The following is a 24,224-nucleotide window of genomic DNA, read 5'->3' on the forward strand; positions in this document are numbered from 1 at the left end:
GGAGTGGGGTGCCATTGCCTTCTCTGGTATGCCATTGCTACTGTAACAAATTACCACAAACTCAGAGGTTTGAAAGTGAAAATCACTCAGTTGTGTCCAACTCTTTTCGACCCCATGGACTATACAGTCCATGGAATTCTCCAGGCCAGAATACTGGAGTGGATAGCCTATCCCTTCTCCAGTGGACCTTCCCGACCCAGGAATCGAACCAGGGTCTCCTGCATCACAGGCGGATCCTTTACCAACTGAGCTATCAGGGAAGCCCACTTAGAGGTTTAAAAACAATACAAATGTATTATGTTACTACCTTACCTTATTCTCTGGGAGTCTACCACTCTAGTCAATTTGAATTCACTGGCCACAAAAAATCCCGAATACTGGGAAGCCAAACATAGATAATGCAAAAGAGGAAGAAAAGGAGCAGATAGGATACCTAAAGGCCACATAATCTGAAGTCTGGGGGAATTCTGAGTCATAGGAGTTCCAACAGTCTTCAACTATACTGGAGATTATATAATGCATATACAAGCCTACCGTACAATCTTTTAATAAATGAAGAAACGCCCTAAATTTTACCCTGCCTAGCAATGCCATCTACCAAGAAAAGCTCTTCTCCTATTGAATTATCTAAATTGAATGTAGAACAAAACAATCTTCAAGGCAATGGCATAAATCTCTACAGTCACTGTTTTTCTTTGCTTGGAATATATCATATTCCTACCCGCAACCCTCTTCACTGAAATGAATAAAGGCCAACAACAAATTCTTTACTCCAGGGGCTTAATTACACTGGGCCCTGCTCCAAGTTCACCATTACTCGGAGCTGGAACTATTTTACTTCATTAGGTTGGCCACCCAGGCTGGCGCCTGCAAATTCTAATGGTGGTGACCTTCCACCCAGCAAGCAGAAGCAAAGGGTGAGGTAACAGGAATTCCCTAGGGCAGTTCTATCTCGACTGGGGGTGGGGGGTGTATTCTTTACGGCTAAGCCACATCTATGAGCCTCAGTTTCTTTATTTGTTAAATAAGACCTCATCTAAGGGAAAAAATACATGCAAAAGCTACCTCCCCAGAAAGCTTGTATGCAGGCCTAAGCCCAAGCTCAAGAGTTCAACGTCAAGCTGTAACTCAGCGTGCGTGCGTGCTAAGTGGCTTCAGTCATGTCCGACTCTTTGCAACCCTATGGACTGTAGCCCACCAAATTCCTCTGTCCATGGCATTTTCCATGCAAGAACACTGGAGTGGGTTGCAATGCCCTCCTCCAGGGGAATCTTCCCAATCCAAGTATTGAACCCACATCTCTTATGCCGCCTGCATTGGCAGATGGATTCTTTACCAACTGTGCCACCTGGGAAGCCCATAGCTCCATGATTTACTAGCAATCACCAACCACACGGTCACAGGCTCTTCACTGATCTCACTTTTAATCCAGCCCTCAGGCTCCACGGGGGCAGAACTGCTGGCAGTCCTATCAGAATGAACAATTAACGAGGCATAGTGAAATCTAACAATTGCCACGTTTGGGGAAAAGGCCAATAGAGAGAAGTATGGATTAGCTCAGTTTTTTTTTTCCCTTAAAGCCCTAATAAGTCTGCAGGATAGAAATGGAGATGGGATGGGATGAATGGAGAGGGTAGAATGACTTGAGAGAGTAGCACTGAAATATATACATTACTTAATCACATGTAAAATAGACAGCCAGAGGAAATTTGCTGTATGATGCTCTGTGACAACCTAGAGGGGTGGGATGGGGTGGCAGGTGGGAAGGAGGTTCAAGAGGGAGAGGACATATATATACCTTTGTCTGATTTATGTTGATGTAAGGCAGAAACCAACACAACATTGTAAAGCAATTATCCTCCAATTAAAAATAAATTAATAAAAACAAAACAAAAAGCCCCAATAAGAATTCAAACTGATCTGTTGAGGTTGGGATATAACTTAAGATATATCTGCCAGAGCTCTCAGCTAGCAGAAAGGAAGCCTCTCCGATTCAGATCCCAAAGGTCATGCTCAATTACATGAGTTAAGAATGACTATGAATATGATCCAAACATGTAACACAAAACATAATTTACAGCACACTGCCTTGACAGTACATGCTGCGAGGCACAGACAAAAAAGTAATCCTCCGATTATATTCACATATGTATCATCTTCCAGGAACTCCAGGTATAACAGAGGCTTGGGATTTAGCTACAAGTCTTGTAACCTGGAATATAGGGTCTCAGGTTCTAATTTCAATGCAGTCATAAACCAGCTATGATCAGGCATACTATCTCACTTCTCTAGACCTTGGTCTCCTTCTCTGTAAGATAAGGGAGATGGCCTAGTTTACTTCTAACTCAAAGGTCCTGTATAGATTTTTTACATGCTCTCACAAAACCTATAAATAAGTACAAAACAGGTTATTTGTCAGGTGTCCACCAATTCACTTCCTGATATTCTATGCAAAGAAAAAGAGGGAATTAGTATGGAAGCCTTCTCCTCCTACGCTCATTAAATTTTCTTTATGGCCAAATCCCAGAAAATCACTCCTGGGTGAATGATATAAACCTCATTCACATAGGAAAGTTATTCATATAGGCAGACTGGCAAAAAAGAGCATTTGGTTTTGCAACCAGATAGGCCTAGGGTCAAATTCTATTTCTGTCACTTATCAATATTACCTGAGGTGAGTTAGTCACTGCTCTGAAACTCAATTTCATCATCTCTAAAATGGACAACAAGGGTTGTGCTGAAGCCTCTGGAACCCAGTAGTATGTATTAAGTACAGGTTTGACCTCTTCTTGCTTTTTATGTGACTATGCAACATTTTAAATAAATGCCATCTTTACTCTTCCTTCTAAAGCACAGCCAAGAGCTAATCAGGCTCTGCTGAGTCATATCTTATTCTTTAAGAATGTTCACAAAAGTGGACTTTGAGAGTCTCTATATGTTATGCTGTTATGTTGAATGAGCTTAGAAAACAGGGTTTTGACTCTTCTATTTTATAAATTCTATTCAGACATAATTACAGGAAAGAAGAGAGGCTCTTAAAAACAAAGAGCAAATATTCAAGGATCAGCTTTTACAGTGACCAGAAAAAAACACAAATGTTCTCACTTATTGTTTAAATATCTTTACCCATTAAAAAGGAGCAAAGGGTATCTCCCCTTCATTAAAGGATACATCTCTCTTAAGTAGATAAGCACAATGAGTACTCAAACCTACTTTTCTAAAAGTTTAACTAGTTCCTCCATAAGTTACTTGTAAGTACCAGCTGGCAATTCACCTACCAACCTACATTTATTCCCAAAGACAACTATCACTTAAACAGTAGTGGTGAGTTAATGGTAAACCTCCTATTCAGGTTAGACCCTCATCTCCTACATGGTAACCTGTACTATTATTACAACAGCAAAAGTCTTCCTTCAAGACTGTTCAAGTGTCACCTCCCTTATTAAGCCTTTTCCAAACACTGGAGAATCTCTTCCCTGGGCACCCACTGTGCTGCTGCTGCTAAGTCACTTCAGTCGTGTCCGACTCTGTGCGACCCCATAGATGGCAGCCCACCAGGCTCCCCCGTCCCTGGGATTCTCCAGGCAAGAACACTGCAGTGGGTTGCCATTTTCTTCTCCAATGCATGAAAGTGAAAAGTCAAAGTGAAGTCGCTCAGTCGTGTCTGACTCTTGGCGACCCATGGACTGCAGCCTACCAGGCTCCTCCGTCCATGGGATTTTCCAGGCAAGAGTACTGGAGTGGGTTGCAGAGTACTTCCCTCTAATAACACTTAACTCTCAGTACTGTAACTCCTTCTATAAGAACACTCTTTTCCCCCACTAGAATATGGGGTCCATATTGAAGTAAAGGTAAAGATCCAAGGTGAAGTCCATTGTTAGTATAAGATATATAGTCTGGCCAATAATAGATGTTTAAAAAATAGTTAACGAATGAATAAAAGATAAACACAACCACCATCTCCATCCAAATGGTGCACTATATGAATCTTGTTATTATAACATCTCCTTTTCTGACTTTCCCACCTAACAAAAGACCTCAGGCGTTCACAACTTTTATTACAATCAAAGACAACTACAGACACACCTTGTTTAATTGTGCTTCGCGTTACTGTGCTTCACAGATATGTTTTTTTACAAATTGAGGTTTTGTAGCAACTCTGAGCGGAGCAAGACTATTGGCACCATTTTTCAAACAACATTTTTAATCAAGATATATACGCTTTTAGACACCAAACTGGGAAACCAAAAAATTTATGTAACTCACTTTATTATAATATTCACTTTATTGCAGTGGTCTGGAACCAAACTTGCAATATCTCCAAGGTATGTCTGTTATCTGTCTTCATTCTAAATTAGTTTACAAGATAATTATAAATCCTGCAGCTCCCTTTACACATGAAAAATCCCAAATTATACACTAAAGCTTTTATATATAAATTTTCTTCTTCAGTGAATAATACTAAATGGAAAAAAATTATCCTAACTTGGGGAGAGAATATAACCCCAGATTCAAGAGCCATTTCTGCCTAGTGTCAGCCTTCAGACTACAATATGAGCAGAATAATGTAGTTTCTGGTCTATAACCTATTCAGGTTTCCCAGGCAGCCAAAAAAGTCCCCTGTTGCTTCAGACACATCTATAAGCTTTCAGAATGCTCCACTGAACACAGTTTTGAATTACTATTTTTCATTACTGATGTGCTTTCTACTAGACCCTGCTGTGAGATAAAATGGAATTATAGCAGCATTACTAGCTATAGATAGATTGAGAGATATACAGGGTTTTAATATATTATGCTTCTTGAACTTGCAGACAACGAGACATCTTTGAATCCTAATGCAAGATAGGAAAGAGTGAAAAAGTGCAGTTCATCTGCAGATCACATAGATGAAAAATACCTTGCTAATGTCTGTGAGTAGCTAAATCCTACATTAAATACTCAGGCTTAGGGAGCTGAAGCACAAGGATGATGGTGATAACGTCTGTAGTTAAACAACATTTCTTATATAATTGACCAGCAGAAAAGAAAATGATTTCAGGAAACGTTATTCTAAAAGGTAAATACAGGGTTTCCTTAAGAGAGTCAAGGGTGAGATCAAGGACAAGCATACTATCAAATAAAGAAAGAAAAGGGGCCCACGATTTTAAGGAAGAAAAGAATTCTAGGAAGGGTGAGGGAAGGGAAGGATGAAACCCGGGAGTAGAAAAGTTATCTGCTGAATCAAAAATGTGACCTTCACCACAATGTTTTAAAATGAACATTAATAGCTATGACAGGCAGAATTTTAAGAATGACCCTCAGAGACCCTTAACCTCGTAGAATCCCCTTTGACTGTGGATAGAACCTGTGAATGTGATATCACTGCTATGATTATACTATATTAAATGGCACAGCTGACCTTAATATAGGCAGATTATCCCAGTAAGCCTTATCTATACACATGAGCTCTTTATAAAGCAGAGTATTCTCTGGCTGGTGGCACAAGCAGAGATGTGAAGCATAAAAAGGATATGACAGAAACAAGAACAGTCACATGTCAAGGAAACAGGGACTTCAGACCTATAGCCACAAGGAACTGAAATCTGACAACAATGTGAATGAACTTGGAAGTAGATTCTCCTCCAGGGCCTCCAGATAAGAGATCAGTCTGGCCAATACCTTGATTTTGGCCTTGTGAGACTCTATGCAGAGAATGCCATAGAGTCCACCAGGTCTTCTGATCTACAAAACTACTACAATATTGTGAAATGATAAACGAGTGTGGTTTTAAGCTGCTAAGACTGTGGTAATTTATTACATAGCAGTAGAAGCCTAATATAGTAGAGGAGGATTTAAATGTAAACTAATAAATTCCTTTTTCAACATTACCTATATTCCTATTGCACCTCAGAGATCCCAAAAGAACTTCACATACTTGGCACAGCTACAAAGAAGAATAAATTCGCCTTCTCAAAGAAAGAAAAAAATTAATAATATGAATGAATTTTTAAAAAGATAAAGAATCTCACCTCCTTCAGTCCTGATTCAGGAGTGAAGATGGATAACCCTAATGAACAGACGTCCTTCTTTTTAACATCTGATCCACATGGTAACTTTTTTTAACTATTAGGGAACAGAATATGATTTGGAGTTGAAAAACCCAAGCACAACTGGGAAGACCCTGGGGAGCTTTTCTGAATGCTCAGTGAATGTGTCAGTTGCTCAGTCATGTCCTACACTTTGTGAATTCATGGACTGTAGTCCACCAAGCTCCTCTGTCCATGGAATGAATCCACCAGGCAAGAATACTGGAGTGAGTAGCCATTCCCTTCTCCAGGGGATCTTCCCAACCCATGGATCAAACCCAGTTCTTCTGCATTGTGGGCAGATTCTTTACCGTAGGAGCCACCAGGGAAGCCCATACTGTGCAAATTACTACCTTAACTCTAGTCAAGGTTGGGCCCAAGAAAATCTTGCTGAAAGACTGATGCAAGTGGTTACAGATAAGCAAAAGATCTTCAATTTAAACAGCTTTTGGAGGCTTTTTGGTATTACGGTTTTGTTTTTAGCCATGACGTGCAGCATGTGAGATCCTAGTTTCCCAGCCAGGGATTGAACCTGTGCCTCTTGCACTGGGAGCATAGTCTTAACCACTGCATCACCAGGAAAGCACCTAAACAGTTTGTTTGTTTTTTTTTTTCCATTCAAATAATTTTCCACAGTGACTCTAAGAACCAATTTCATCTATCTGTTCTATCGGACTGTATAAACTGCAGCCATTATTAGGACCTACACAACTTTGTATCATCTATCCTGCTTAGCGTGATGGACCTACTAGCTGTGGTACCTTGAGAAAATTATCATCTCTAAACTTCAGTTTCTTAATAAGTAAAATGGAAAAGCAGTATCTAACTCAAAGGGATACACTGATGATGACACAAAATAAGCAAAGGAGGCACTCAGAACACTGCCTAGCATAATGCAAGAGTTATTTTCTTTTATCAGATCAAGGTCAATTAAATGAATAAAAACGGTAAACTCAGCCTTGTTTACAATATTACAAATTATTACAAGAAAACATGTATGAATAGCAGCGTTATTTATAGAAGCCCAAAGCAGAAACAACTCAAAATATTCACCAAGTGATGAAGGCATAAACAAAATGTGGTATAGCCATACAATGGAATATTACTTGGCCATTATAAGAAATGAAGTAGCACTACATGATAAAACATTGATAAATCTTAAATACATTATAAATGAAAGATGCCCAGAGACAAAGGCCACATACTGTATGAGTCCATTTCTATCAGATATTCAGAACAGGCGAATTCATAAAGACAGAAAGTAGATTAGTGATTGTTAGGGACTGGGAAGAGGGAGCAATCACACAAGAAGAATCAAGCTCTCATTCCCAGACAGAAACACTAAATAAACAACATATGGACGAAAGTAGCTTTGGGAGAATGCTAGAAACGAGTTAAGAACCTGCAATAACCAAACAAACGCCTAACCAAAGGAAAACTACTCAAAATGCTAGGAACCCTCATGTTCTCTATCTATCCCTTGCCCTACACTCTGCCCTAGGACATCACAACAGATCAGAAAGAAGCCACCCAGTTTCTACTCCTCCAACAGGGGAGAAGGAAGAGTAAAAGTGGTTTGCAATGTTCCGGCTCATTAAGAGGCTGCCTGAGGAACTGGTTTCTGTCTTGCCTAACTTGCAGTGCTGTTGGGGACAGAAGCACAGTCTGGATACCAGGTTGGAGGCCACTATAAGAAGTGTTAACTGCCTGCAGAGGGAGAAAAGGAACTACAGGGGACGACAGATCTTTTACTGGGGACAAGAGATTACTGGCAGAAGAATACAACGGAATAACTAAAGCTCTAAGGGGAGGCACCGGGTGAGACCTTAGAGAAATTAAGACATTTTAAAGCAGCCATGTATACATATATATGGGAGAACTGAAACAAAAGTACAAATACAGGCCAAAGAAAATGCATCCCCAGAAAAAGCTTCAGAGGACCCCGAGATAAATCTGAGATAATTTAAGTATCAAAACAATTAAGCACAAAAGTAAATTATAAGCCCTTGGAAAAGAAAATTTATGTAATCACACCCATAACAAATAAATTTAAAAGTAAGGTGAGAAGGAAGGTCCCCTACTTACAAATGAATGTAGAAAATTGAATACTAAATATAGAGCAAGTGCTAGAATCATCAGGTAAGAATCACCAGTGGATGCTAAGCCTGAGGAAAATGCCAATGAGAAGCAGGATACAGCATCCAAGATCCATTCCAATCAAAAGTAAATAAACAAATAATTTTAAAAAACATTCCAAAAGAAAAAAAATCCTATAACCAGTAAATATTATCTTTCAAAAAAGAAGACGAATTAAAGACTTATTTCATACAAAAAAAAACTGAAAGTGTATCCAGTACCAGCAAACTATAAGAACTCTTATAGAAAGTCGTTTATAAATAGAAGCAAGATTAATGACAATTAGACAAAGGACAGAAGGAAGGAAAAAAATGACATATTGTGAGGTTCTTAAACTATATGTTACGTTATGTAATATTATTTAAGGTGATTAATTAAATACATATTGTAAACCTATGAACATTTACTGAAAAATAAAACGGTTGTAGCTAATAAGCCAACTGTGTCAAGAAAATGAAAGTTTTAAAAACCCTCAATCTAAAAAATGGTAGGAAAAAATGAACAAAGGAAAGATAAGACCAAAAAAAAAAAAATCACAAAATGGTAGACTTAAACCCACCTATGTCTATAACGACATTAAAAGTAAACAATCTAGTCATTCCACTTAAAAGGAAGAGATGACAGACCAGATTTTTAAAAAATCAATTATACGCTATCTTTAAGAAATCTACTTAGGGACTTTCTCATGGTTCAGTGGTTAAGAATCTGCCTGCCAATGCAGGGGACATGGGTGCAATTCCTGGCCTAGGAACTAAGATCCCACATGCCATGGAGCAACTAAGCCTATGTACCACAACTACTGAGCCCACATAACACAACTACTGAAGCCCAAGCACTCCAGAGACCATGCTCTACAAGAAAATAGTCTACCACAATGAGAAGCCTGAGCATGGCAACAAAGACTAGCCTCCGCTTGCTGCTACTAGAGAAAGTCTGAAACCATCAACGAGGACCCAGCACAGTCAAAAATAATTAATTTAAAAATAATAAAAGTAAAAGAATAAAAATATATATACAATGAAAAATACAAATCAAAGAAGGCTGGAATGGCTATATTAATATCTAAAAAAGTAGACCTCAGAACAAGAAATACTGTCAGGGATAAAAAGGGATGCTTCATAATTATAAAGGAACTTACCTGCCAAGAAGATATGGAAAAACTGACACAACTGAAACGAGGAATAGACGAATCTCCAAGTACTGTTGGAGATTTCAACAGTCCTCTCAGTAATTAACAGAACAAGTAGACAGAAAATCAATATGGATATACAAGACAATGATCACCAAAAACTAGATGCTATATTTGTAGATTTATAGATCAATTAAAAAACAAAAAAACATCAGAATGTACATCCTTTTAAATGTACATAGAACATTTACCAAGATAGATAATATTCTGTAACAGAAAACAGGTACAAATGTATTTAAAAGAACTGATATCGTACAGAACGTTATTTGACAAACAGAATCAAACTGTAAATCAGTAACAGATATCTGTAACAGTAACAAAAAAAAAACCCAAATGTAGAAAACTAAACACCATACTTCTAAATAGATGAAATAAATCACAAGACTTATAATTGCAAATGAATTAACAATTATCTCAAAAATGTTTACTTAAAATACTTTTAAAACACTAAAATACTAAGAAAAGTCTCAAATCAGTAATTTAAGTTACTACATTAAGCAACCAGAAAAAGAGCAAATTAAACCCAAAGCTAGGCATAAGAAATGTAATAATACAGATAAAAGCAGAAGTCAATGAAACAGAAAATGAAGAAACAATAGAGAAAAATCAGTGGAACCAAAAGGTTTTTGCTGTTCTTCTTATAAGACCAATACAATTGATAAACCTCTTGCCAGAGAGATCAGGAATAAAAGACTAGACACAAATTACAGATATCAGCAAGAAAAGAGGGAACATCACTTCAGGGTGACAGACATGAAAGAATAAAAAAATATTATGAACACTTCCATCTAATGAAATTCAAAAACTTTAGATGAAACAAATTCTCTCAAAGACACAAATTACAAAAACATACTCAAGAAGAAGATAATCTGAATAGTTCTAACTCGACTAAATAAATTCCTAATTTAAAACCTTTTCAGAAACCTACAATGTTATGAATCTCCATTCATAGTTCTCCAGGCACTCTGTCTACCAGATCTAATCCCTTGAATCTATTCATCACCTCCACTGTAAAATCATAAGGGATTTGATTTAGGTCATACCTGAATGGCCTAGTGGCTTTTCCTACTTTCTTCAATTCAAGCCTGAATTTTGCAATAAGGAGCTGATAATCTGAGACACAGTCAGCTCCAGGTCTTGTTTTTGCTGAGTATATAGAGGTTCTCCATCTTCGGCTGCAAAGAATATAATCAACCTGGTGATGTCCACGTACAGAGTTATCTCTTGTGTTGTTGGAAGAGGGTATTTGCTATGACCAGTGGATGGCACCCCACTCCAGTACTCTTGCCTGGAAAATCCCATGGACGGAGGAGCCTGGTGGGCTTGTGGTCCATGGGGCCGGTGGGAGTCAGACATGACTGAGCGACTTCACTTTCACTTTTCACTTTTCACTTTTCATGCATTGGAGAAGGAAATGGAAACCCACTCCAGTGTTCTTGCCTGGAGAATCCCAGGGACAGGGGAGCCTGGTGGGCTTCCGTCTATGGGGTCGCACAGAATCGGACATGACTGAAGTGACTTAGCAGTAGCAGTAGCAGTATGTTCTCTCGGCAAAACTCTTAACCTTTGCCCTGCTTCATTTTGTAGTCCAAGGCCAAACTTGCCTGTTATTCCAGTTATCTCTTGACTTCCAATTTTTGCATTCCAATACCCTACAGTGAAAAGGACATGTCTTTTTGGTGTTAGTCCCACAAGGTCTTGTAGGTTTTCACAGAACCGTTCCACTTCATCTTCTTCGGCATTAGTGGCTGGGGCCCAGACTTGGATTACTGTGATGTTGAATAGTTTGCCTTGGAAACAAACCAAGATCATTTTGTTGTTTTGGGGATTGAAGTCACGTACTGCATTTCATACTCTTTCACTGACTATGAGGGTTACTCTATTTCTTCTAAGGGATTTCTTACCCACAGTAGTAGATACAATGGTTATCTGAATTAAATTCACCCATTCCTGTCCATTTTAGTCCAATGATTCCTAAAATATCAATGTTCACTCTTGCTATCTACTGCTTGACCACCTCCAATTTACCTTGATTCATGGACTTAACATTCCAGGTTCCTATCCAATATTGCTCTTTACAGCATCAGACTTGACTTTCAGCACCAGACACAGCTGAGAAAAGAAGAGAAGTGAAAGGCAAAGGAGAAACAAAAGATATACCTAACTGAACACAGAGTTCCAGTGAACAGCCAGGAGAGACAACAACGTCTTCTTAAGTGAACAATGCAAAGAAATAGAGGAAAACAATAGAACGGGAAAGACTAGAGATCTCTTCAAGAAAATCAGAGATAACAATCAAACATTTCATGCAACGATGGGCACAATAAAGGACAAAAATGGCAAGGACCTAATAGGAGCAGAAGGGATTAAGAAGAGTTGGCAAGAATACACAGAAGAACGATACCAAAAAGTTCTTAATGACTGAGATAACCACAATGGTATGGTCACACACCTAGAGCCAGACATCTTGGAATACGCAGTCATAAACAAAGCTAGTGGAGGTGATGAAATTCCATCCAAGTTATTTTAAATCCTAAAAGCTGAGGCTGTTAAAGTAATGCACTCAGTTCAGTTCAGTCGTGTCTGATACTTTGCAACCCCATGAACCGCACCATGCCAGGCCTCCCTGTCCATCACCAACTCCCAGAGTCCACCCAAACCCATGTCCACTGAGTCAGTGATGCCATCCAATCATTTCATCCTCTGTCGTCCCCTTCTCCTCCTGCCCTCAATCTTTCCCAGTATCCGCGTCTTTTCAAATGAGTCAGCTCTTCACATCAGGTGGCCAAATTTTGGAGTTGCAGCTTCAAAATCAGTCCTTCCAATGAACACCCAGGACTGATCTCCTTTAGAATGGACTGGCTGGATCTCCTTGCAGTCCAAGGGACTCTCAAGAGTCTTCTCCAACACCACAGTTCAAAAGCATCAATTCTTCAGTGCTCAGCTTTCTTCACTGTCCAGCTCTCACATCCATATATGACCACTGGAAAAACCATAGCCTTGACTAGACGGACCTTTGTGAACAAAGTAATGTCTCTGCTTTTTAATATGCTATCTAGGTTGGTCATAACTTTCCTTCCAAGGAGTAATTGTCTTTTAATTTCATGGCTGCAGTCACCATCTGCAGTGATTTTGGAGCCCCCCAAAATAAAGTCTGACACTGTTTCCACTGTTTCCCCATCTATTTCCCATGAAGTGATGGGACCAGATGCCATGATCTTAGTTTTCTGAACGTTGAGCTTTAAGCCAACATTTTCACTCTCCTCTTTCACTTTCATCAAGAAGCTCTTCAGTTCCTCTTCACTTTCTGCCATAAGGGTGATGTCATCTGCATATCTGAGGTTATTGATATTTCTCCTGGCAATCTTGATTCCAGCTTGTGCTTCTTCCAGCCCAGCGTTTCTCATGATGTACTCTGCATATAAGTTAAATAAGCAGGGTGACAATATACAGCCTTGATGTACTCTTTTTCCTATTTGGAACCAGTCTGTTGTTCCATGTCCAGTTCTGACTGTTGCTTCCTGACCTGCATATAGGTTTCTCAAGAGGCAGGTCAGGTGGTCCGGTATTCCCATCTCCTTCAGAATTTTCCACAGTTTATTGTGATTCACACAGTCAAAGGCTTTGGCAGAGTCAATAAAGCAGAAATAGATGTTTTTCTGGAACTCTCTTACTTTTTCCATGATCCAGCAGATGTTGGCAATTTGATCTCTGGTTCCTCTGCCTTTTCTAAAACCAGCTTGAACATCTGGAAGTTCACGGTTGACGTATTGCTGAAGCCTGGCTCGGAGAATTTTGAGCATTACTTTACTAGCGTGTGAGATGAGTGCAACTGTGTGGTAGTTTGAGCATTCTTTGACATTGCCTTTCTTTGGGATTGGAATGAAAACTGACCTTTTCCAGTCCTGTGGCCACTGTTGAGTTTTCCAAATTTGCTGGCATATTGAGTGCAGCACTTTCACAGCATCATCTTTCAGGATTTGAAATAGCTCAACTGGAATTCCATCACTTCCACTAGCTTTGTTCGTAGTGATGCTTCCTAAGGCCCACTTGACTTCACATTCCAGGATGTCTGGCTCTAGGTGAGTGATCACACCATCGTGATTATCTGGGTAGTGAAGATCTTTTTTGTACTCAATGCACTCAATATGTCATCAAATTTGGAAAACTCAGCAGTGGGGACTGGAAAAGGTCTGTTTTCATTCAAATTCCAAAGAAAGGCAATGTCAAAGAATGTTCAAACTACCGCACAATTGCACTCATCTCACATGCTAGCAAAGTAATGCTCAAAATCCTTCAAGCTCAGCTTCAGCAGTATGTGAACCAAGAACCTCTAAACATACAAACTGGATTTAGAAAAGGCAGAGGAACCAGAGATCAAATTGCCAACATCCATTGGATGGCAAGAAAATCAAGGGAATTCCAGAAAAACATCTACTTCTGCTTCATTGACTACACTAAAGCCTTTGAGTGTGGATCACAACAAACTGTGGGAAATTCTTAAAAAGAAGGGAACACCAAATCACCTTACTTGCTTCCTGAGAAACCTGTATGCCGGTCAATAAGCAAGAGTTAGAATTGGACAAGGAACAATGGACTGTTTCAAAATTGGGAAAGAAGTACTTCAGGGCTGTATACTGTCACCCTGCTTACTTAACTTATACGCAGAGTACATCATGTGAAATGCTGGGCTAGATGAATCACAAGCTGGAATCAAGATCAACAAGCTGAGATAAGCAGATGACACCATTCTAATGGCAGAAAGCAAAGAGGAACTAAAGAACCTCTTGATGAAGGTGAAAGAGGAAAGTGAAAAAGCTGGCTTAAAATGCAACATTCAAAAAACTAAGATCATGAGTTTGAGCAAACTCCAGCAGATGGTGAAGGACAGGGAAGCCTGGTGTGCTACTGTCCTTGTGGTCGCAGAGTCCGACAATAGAAACCTACAGATCTAGATGACTTCAATGATGAATTTTCTTAAACATTTAAGGAAAAACAATACCTATACAAACTTACATGAACTCAGAAAGTTAGAAGAGAACACTTCTTAACTCACTTGACTAATCTGGTTTTTAATCAGATGGTCAGTACTACCCCTAATACCAAAACCAGATGAAGACTAAAAAAGTGATACAAATGAACTCATTTACAAAACAGAAATAGACTCAGACACAGAAAACAAATTTGTTTACCAGAAAGTATAGCAGGGGTGGGGGGTACGAGTTAGGAATAATTTAGGAGTTTGGGATTAACATATACACACTGCTATGTATAAGATAAATAAACCACAAGGACCTATTATATAGCATAGGGAACTAACTATATTCAATGTCTTGTAACAACCTATAATGGAAAAGAATCTGAAAAAGAATACACATATATACACACACATAACTGAATCACTTTGCTACACACCTGAAGCTAGTTATACAAACACATACAGGTGAAGACATCACAAAAAAAACTAAAACAAGTATCTCTTATGAACAGATATAAAGCTCCTTAATAATTCAGTTCAGTTCAGTCAGTCGCTCAGTCGTGTCCAATTCTTTGAGACCCCATGAATCACAGCACACCAAGCCTCCCTGTCCATCACCAACTCCCGGAGTTCACTTAGACTCACATTCATCCAGTCAGTGAGGCCATCCAGCCATCTCATCCTCTGTCATCCCCTTTTCCTCCTGCCCCCAATCCCTCCCAGCATCAGAGTCTTTTCCAATGAGTCAACTCTTCGCATGAGGTGGCCAAAGTACTGGAGTTTCAGCTTTAGCATCATTCCTTCCAAAGAACATGGCTCTAATAAATCAAATCCATCAAAATCAAGTTTTAGTATAAGTGTTGCTAAAGCGAGCACAAATCCAGGAAAATATAAAAATTATAATACATCAAAAAATAAGTGAGGTTATCTGAAGAGCCAGACTGGCTTAACATTAAAAAAATTAATAAATGTAATCAAGTATATTTATACTATGAAGGAAAATAAATAAATCTCATATTAAAAAAGGTTAACAAAGTTTAATACTCAGTTGTGATTTTTTTAACTCTCAGCAAACTAGGAAGAAAATGGAATTTCCTTAACCAGATAAAGAGCATCTGTAAAACTTAATAATAGAAGACTGAGGACGTCCCTGGAAATCCAGCAGTGAAGATTCAGCCCTTTCACTGCAACAGAACTAAGATCCCACATGCTCTGCGGTATAGTCAAAAACACAATAATAGTAATAGTAAAAGACTGAATATTGTTCCCCTATGATGGAGAACAAAGAAAGAATGTCCTCTTTCACATCTTCTGCTGCTAAGTCACTTCAGTCGTGTCCGACTCTGTGTGACCCCATAGACGTCAGCCCACCAGGCTCTCCTGCCCCTGGGATTCTCCAGGCAAGAACACTATTCGAGGTCCTAGCCATATGTCCAATAGAAAGACTAATATCGTATGACATCACCTACATGTGGAAACATATGATACAAATGAATTTATTTACAAAACAAAGAAACTCACAGACATAGAACACAAACTTATGATTACCGAAGGATAAAAGGATTAGTGAGAGAGAAATGAGGAGCTTGGGATTAACAGATACAAACTATATATAAAATAGATAAACAACAAGGTCCTACTATATCACACCGGGAACTATATTCAATATCCTATAATAAACCATAAGGGAAAAGAATATGAAAGAGTATGTGTATGATGTATGTGTAAGTGAATCACTTTGTTATATATCAGAAACTAACAAAACATTGTAAATCAACTATACTTCAATAAACAATTTAAAAAATGAGAGACCACCAAATGTTGAACCTAAACTCTTCATACATCATTAGTGGTAGGAAGAGGCACAACCACACCCGAAATAGTTTTAACAGTTTTCTATAAAATTAAACATATATCTGTACTTGATTCAACAATTATACTCCTAAGTACCTGCTCAAGAGGAATAAAAACATACTTAACCCAAAGATTTCTATACAAATGATTAAAATAGGTTAATTTACAATACACTAGAAACCACCTAAAGAGTTGAACTAAACACAGTTTGGTACAGTCATGCAAAGGAGTATACTTAACAATAAAAAGAAATGAACTACCGTAACACACATCAACATGAATGAAGCTCAGAAACGGTCCACTGAACAAAAAAAAATAAAAGCCACAAAGACTATATCCTGGGGTCTTCTCAGAGGTAAAGATTCCATGCTTTCACTGCAGGGGGCATGGGTTCAATCGCTGGTCAGGGAACTAAGATGGCACATGCTGCATGGCACAACCAAACAACAACAACAACAAAAAGACTATATGCTGCATAACTCCATTTATATGAAACTCTAGCAAAGGGAAATCCAATAGTAACAGCAGATAAGTGGTTGGCTGGAATCACCAGTAGGAGATGAGATGGCAGGAAGTGGAAGTGGCTGCAAAGATGTACAAAGGAATTTTCTGGGTTAATGGAAATGTTCTACATCTTATTTTTGATGGTTGTTGCACAGCTGTATATGTCTTATGTCTGTCAAAATTCAAAGCATATTCTTACAATATGCTTTATATTTTAAGCATTATGCTTTATATGTGCATTATATTCTTTGTAAGTTGTAACTCAATAAAGTTGATTTTAAAATAAAATGGAAAAAATCTATCAAAAAATTTTAAGTTTACATTCCCCTAACCCATGTATCATACTGTTCACGGGGTTCTCAACGCAAGAATACTGAAGTGGTTTGCCATTCCCTTCTCCAGTGGACCACATTCTGTCAGATCTCTCCACCATGACCCGCCCGTCTTGGGTGGCCCCACAGGCATGGCTTAGTTTCATTGAGTTAGACAAGGCTGTGGTCCGTGTGATCAGATTGGCTAGTTTTCTGTGATTATGGTTTCAGTGTGTCTGCCCTCTGATGCCCTCTTGCAACACCTACCTAGAGTTTTGCCAAGAGAAAGCATTGGTCATAGCAAACACCCTCTTCCAACAACACAAGAAAAGACTCTACACATGGACATCACCAGATGGTCAACACCAAAATCAGATTGATTATATTCTTTGCAGCCAAAGATGGAGAAGCTCTATACAGTCAACAAAAACAAGATCAGGAGTTGACTGTGGCTCAGATCATGAACTCCTTATTGCCAAATTCAGACATAAATTGAAGAAAGTGGGGAAAACCACTAGACCATTCAGGTATGACCTAAATCAAATCCCTTATGATTATACAGTGGAAGTGAGAAATAGATTTAAGGGACTAGATCTGATAGAGTGCCTGAAGAACTATGGACGGAGGAGACAGGGATCAAGACCATCCCCATGGAAAAGAAATGTGAAAGAACAAAATGGCTGTCTGAGGAAGCCTTACAAATAGCTGTGAAAAGAAGGGAAGTGAAAAGCAAAGGAAAAAAGGAAAGATATAAGCATCTGAATGCAGAGTTCCAAAGAATAGCAAGGAGAAATAAGAACGCCTTCCTCAGCAATCAATGCAAAGAAATAGAGGAAAACAACAGAATGGGAAAGACTAGAGATCTCTTCAAGAAAATTAGAGATACCAAGGGAACATTTCATGCAAAGATGGGCTCGATAAAGGACAGAAATGGATGGACGTAACAGAAGCAGAAGACATTAAGAAGAGGTGGCAAGAATACACAGAAGAACTATACAAAAAAGACCTTCACGACCCAGATAATCATGATGGTGTGATCACTAACCTAGAGCCAGACATCCTGGAATGTGAAGTCAAGTGGGCCTTAGGAAGCATCACTATGAACAAAGCTAGTGGAGGTGATGGAATTCCAGTTGAGCTATTTCAAATTCTGAAAGATGATGCTGTGAAAGTGCTGCACTCAATATCCCAGCAAATTTGGAAAACTCAGCAGTGGCCACAGGACTGGAAAAGGTCAGTTTTCATGCCAATCCCAAAGAAAGGCAATGCCAAAGACTGCTCAAACTACCGCACAATTGCACTCATCTCACATGCTAGTAAAGTAATGCTCAAAATTCTCCAAGCCAGGCTTCAGCAATATGTGAACTGTGAACTTCCTGATGTTCAAGCTGGTTTTAGAAAAGGCAGAGGAACCAGAGATCAAATTGCCAACATCTGCTGGATCATGGAAAAAGTAAGAGAGTTCCAGAAAAACATCTATTTCTGCTTTATTGACTCTGCCAAAGCCTTTGACTGTGTGGATCACAATAAACTGCGGAAAATTCTGAAAGAGATGGGAATACCAGACCACCTGACCTGCCTCTTGAGAAACCTATATGCAGGTCAGGAAGCAACAGTTAGAACTGGACATGGAACAACAGACTGGTTCCAAATAGGAAAAGGAGTATGTCAAGGCTGTATATTGTCACCCTGCTTATTTAACTTATATGCAGAGTACATCATGAGAAACGCTGGGCTGGAAGAAGCACAAGCTGGAATCAAGATTGCCAGGAGAAATATCAATAACCTCAGATATGCAGATGACACCACCCTTATGGCGTGAAGAGGAACTAAAAAGCCTCTTGATGAAAGTGAAAAATCAGAGTGAAAAAGTTGGCTTAAAGCTCAACATTCAGAAAACAAAGATCATGGCATCTGGTCCCATCACTTCATGGGAAATAGATGGGTAAACAGTGGAAACAGTGTCAGACTTTATTTTGGGGGGCTCCAAAATCACTGCAGATGGTGACTGCAGCCATGAAATTAAAAGACACTTACTCCTTGGAAGGAAAGTTATGACCAACCTAGATAGCATATTCAAAAGCAGAGACATTACTTTGCCAACAAAGGTTCGTCTAGTCAAGGCTATGGTTTTTCCTGTGGTCATGTATGGATGTGAGAGTTGGACTGCGAAGAAGGCTGAGCGCCGAAGAATTGATGCTTTTGAACTGTGGTGTTGGAGAAGACTCTTGAGAGTCCCTTGGACTGCAAGGAGATCCAGCCAGCCCATTCTAAAGGAGATCAGTCCTGGGTGTTCTTTGGAAGGACTGATGCTAAAGCTGAAACTCCAATACTTTGGCCACCTCATGTGAAGAGCTGACTCATTGGAAAAGACTCTGATGCTGGGAGAGATGGGGGCAGGAGGAGAAGGGGACGACAGAGGATGAGATGGCTGGATGGCATCACCGACTCAATGGTCGTGAGTCTGAGTGAACTCTGGGAGTTGGTGATGGACAGGGAGGCCTGGAGTGCTGCAATTCATGGGGTGGCAAAGAGTCGGTCATGACTGAGCGACTGAACTGAACTGAACCCATGTATTCCAATTCTAAGAATTTATCCCAAAATGTACCCCAAAGAAACTGTCAGCCAAAAACACAAAGATGTATTTACAAAAATGTTCATTATAGCATTATTTAATAGAAATAATTTCCTTTAGTGGTCCATCGCAGGGTATTGATGAAATAAGTTAGGGTACATACATAGACTAGGATCTTTACAGCATCTAAATGCACCAATTAGATTTATATATATTGACCCAAAACATGTTGTTAAATCAAAAAGACAAGGAGGTCCATGATTGCCTAGTGGCTAGAATTCTGGACTCTCACTTCTATGGCCTTGGTTCCATCTCTGGTCAAGGAACTGAGATACTAAAAGCCATGTACAGTAAAAAAAAAAAAAAAAAAAAAAAAACCCAAAAAGGTAATTAGAAAAAAGTGTGTGTAACAATTTAAATAAATATATATAATACATACATATGTAAATTTTTTAAATGTATGAGACAACCTTATACCACGAGAGGTCATCTCTTTCTTATAAGGAAGAAAATGCTAAGACCACTCCTATTTTAGAGATGAAGAAATTCTCATCAGAGATGTCAGATAAGTGTCAGAGGAATCAAAATAAGACTGAGAGCCACACGGTCTTTCAGGAAACAACTGATATCTCAATGAACAGGTATACATTCTTCAAAGTTACCAGAAAGGAACTCTCCTCAGTCGGAAAAATAAAAGCAGAGTACCAGTGGAAAATGCCTGCATGGTTTTATGGTCATCTGCTTATCAGTCTAAATTCAGTAAAACTTTCTTCCATGTAATAGGTAGATAATGGTTCCTTATTTACTGTTTTATGCTGTGCTTACTTCCCTGCTGTGATCAAGATCTGATTTAAAAGCAGGAAGACAACATGTCAGTATGGAGTCTCCCTGACAGCAGGAAGGAAGTACTTGGGACTGATTAAGGCCAGCATGATACACATAGTGGCCAATCTCATTCCAGCTGAGTTAAAGTAATCATTCCAATATTTATTCCTTTTCAGCCCATGCCAGGAAAAAGAAAAGTGAAAAACATTCACACATATATATAGAGAGAGAGAAAGAAAAAGACCAATTTATTACAATCTGCTTGTCACATACCAGGTATTTGTAATATTTCAAAAAATAAATAATCATTGAGCTTCAATAAGTGGTGTTTACAAGGTAAAATAATTCCAAAACTTACCAGCACAACCCCCACAAAATGTATCCAAACCATACTGAAACTTCAGTATTCCTGATCTTCTCCTTCCCTAGCCTCCACTCCCACTGAGAATGAAATCCTCTTGCTATGAAATTTTAAGGGGAAAAAAGCTACTCTGGTGGTTGACTAATGACAATCAGTACTATTCTGATGGCTTTCTAATCATATATATGCATGCATGGATACACACACATGTATAGTATTTGAGTACCGAACTTATAGATGTACCTTTGTTCAAGCACACAAATGCCAAGTAAGAAACTTTGAGATTATACAGTTCTGTACTGTCTACTCACATTTTCCCAGTCTCTATCTTCTTATCATCTTAAATAATCAAGTTGATCAACTGTCACCCCCGTCCCACAAAAGTACTTGGATTCTAATACTTCTGTATCTGGATACCTATATCTCACTCTATCCTAATACCTAAGACCCAGCTTGAGCAATATGGACAAGATGAAAAAAGGAACGGAAAAAGAAGAAAGGATCTTACAAAAATGCTCACCAAATCATTTTCGCTGACCTTGCCCACAACTATCAAATAGACAGCTTATCTACTCTAAATACTCCAAGTAATACTAATACTTTTAACCTAACCAGTCATAAAAATATCAGGAATAGAAGTTACCTTTTATCAAATGTTTCTTATGTATCCAGCACCATATTGAGTACTATATGTTATCTCATTTAATCCTTCCTACAACTCTCCAAAGCAGGCTGTAAAAATTTGGAGTGTTCACTTGTTCAAGTCTATACAGACTGAAGAACCCAGAATCAGATGTAGGTCCATCTGTTTCAAGAATCAAAAAAAATCCTAACCACCATTCTATTTTATCCACATGCTTTTATTCCTCTCTTTACTACAAGATTGAGAAAACACAGTATGGACACCCATATGCAAAAAAATGAACCTCGACCTAAACCTTACAACTTAAACAAACACAAAAATTAACTAGATCACAGATCTAAGTGTAAAAAAGCAAAGCCATAAAAATTCTAAGAGAAAACCTTTGTGACTTGGGGCTATGCAAAAAGTTCTTAGACATGACATTAAAAGTTCAATCTATAAAAGAAAAATTAATAAATTGGACTTCATCAAAATTTAAAACTTTTGCTCTATAAAAGTCACTGATAAGAGGATGAAGAGATAAGCTACAGCCTGGGAAAAAATATTTGGAAATCACATATCTTTGAAAGGACTTGTATGTGTAACATTTACAAAAGAACTCTCAAAACTCAGCAGTAAGAAAACAGTTTGAAGTTGTGCATAAGAACTGAACATGGGCTTCCCCTGTGATTAAGAACCCACCGTGCCTGGTCCAGGAAGATCCCACAGCTACTGAGTCCATGCGCTGCAACTTCTGAAGCCCACACACCTAGAGCTTGTGCTCCACAAGAGAAGCCACGACAACGAGAAGCCCACACGCTGCAATGAAGGGTGGCCCCTGCTCACCACAACCAGAGGAAGCCTACATGAGCAACGAAGACCCACCACAATCAAAAAACAAATAAAAATACAAATCTTAAAAAAAAAAAAGTCAACACCTCTCCAAAGCAGATATAAGAATGGTTAAAAAACACACAATAAAAAGATGTTCAACATCATTAGCCATTAAAGAAATGCAAATTAAAACCACCATAACATCTCACTACACACCACACTCATTAGAATGGCTAAAATGAAACTGCCAACACCACCAAATACTGGTAAGTATACAGAACAGCTGGAATTCTCTTATGCTGCTGATGGGAGTGTAAGGTGATAAAGGCACTCTGAAAAACAGTTTGGTAGTTTCTTATGAAGTTAAAAATACACCTAGCGCAGGTGCTGTGAGCATGGTCCGAAGAAGACCTTCAGCGGTGCCCTGGTGGAGTGGACAGGCCCCTCCTGGTGGAGCAGACGGGCCCTCCGGTTGGAAATATGTGTAACACGCCGACTTACTGTGACCTAGAAAAGGCTGCCAAAGACGTCTTCAACAAAGGATATGGATTTGGCATGGTCAAAATAGATCTGAGAACCAAGTCATGTAGTGGAATGGAATTTTCTACTTCTGGTCATGCTTACACTGATACAGGGAAAGCATCAGGCAAACTAGAGACCAAATACAAGATCTGTAACTATGGACTGACCTTCACCCAGAAGTGGAACACAGACAATACTCTTGGGACAGAAATCTCTTGGGAGAATAAGTTGGCTGAAGGGTTGAAACTGACTCAATACCATATTTGTACTGAACACAGGAAAAGAATGGGGAATTGAAGGCCTCATATTAACGGGATTGTTTCAGTCTTGGCAGTAATATTGATATAGATTTTTCAGGACCAACCGTGTATGGCTGGGCTGTTTTGGCCTTTGAAGGTTGGCTTGAGTTTTGACACAGCCAAATCCAAACTGTCACAGAATAATTTCGCCCTGGGTTACAAGGCCGCAGACTTCCAGCTGCACACTCAGGTGAATGATGGCACTGAGTTTGGAGGGTCGATCTACCAGAAAGTGAATGAGAAGATTGAAATGTCGATAAGCCTTGAGTGGACAGCCGGCAGTAACAACACCCGCCTAGGCATCGCTGCTAAGTACAAGCTGGACTGCAGAACTTGTCTCTCTGCTAAAGTAAACAATGCCAGCCTGACTGGACTAGGTTACACTCAGACCCTTCGACCAGGAGTGAAACTGACTCTGTCAGCTCTAATCGATGGAAAGAACTTCAATGCAGGAGGGCACAAGGTCAGTCTGGGAAGCTTAATGTGGTTTTGAATTAAGCATCAGCTTTATCCCTGGAGGTGAAGAGAAATGAACCCACTATGTTTTGGCCTTAAAATTCTTCTGTGAAATTTCAAAAGTGTGAACGTTTTATTCTTCCAAAGAATTGTACTCCTCCCCACACTGAAGCTTAGGTACCGAGTCCATCCTAAGGGAGGTGCTTGAAGGCATGCCCGGAAGCTGTCACGTTCGTGCCCCGTTTCAGTTCAGTTCTACAGTGTTATTTTCAAAGTGTTCCTCAGTGACAGTGTAGTGTCATGTTCAAAGGAGATGACCTGACCCTCCAGTTGTCCATCACGTCCTGCATGTCCCACACCACTTTTTCATGACCTTGTAATATATTGGTCTCTGTATGGTAGTAGAATCTTTGATTTTGCATCAGAGTAATAAAATAAACCCATCACATTTGGAACATAAAAAAAAAAATACACCTACCATATATCCCAGCAATCCCACTCCTGGGTACTTAAAGAAATGAAAACTATGTTCACATAAAAACCTGTACACAAATGTTTATAGTAGTTCTACTTATAATTGCCAAAAACTGGAAACAAATTAATGAAAGAGGATAAACTACTGAAACAGACCACTCAGCCATTATACTGAGTGGGAAAAAAAAAAAAAAAAACCACAATCTCACATATAGT

At 39.0% G+C, this 24,224-nt stretch overlaps 1 protein-coding gene and 1 pseudogene across 5 annotated transcripts in view; one reads left to right on the top strand and one right to left on the bottom strand.

Moving 5' to 3' along the window:
* The window catches only part of ASCC1 (activating signal cointegrator 1 complex subunit 1), a 112,195-nt gene that overhangs the window by 75,266 nt on the left and 12,705 nt on the right, over window positions 1–24,224 (bottom strand). The gene's annotated exons all lie outside the window — the stretch shown is intronic.
* Window positions 22,708–23,656, top strand: LOC102394378 (annotated as a pseudogene).

The sequence above is a fragment of the Bubalus bubalis genome, chromosome 4, assembly GCF_019923935.1.
Source record: "Bubalus bubalis isolate 160015118507 breed Murrah chromosome 4, NDDB_SH_1, whole genome shotgun sequence".
NCBI lineage: Eukaryota > Metazoa > Chordata > Mammalia > Artiodactyla > Bovidae > Bubalus > Bubalus bubalis.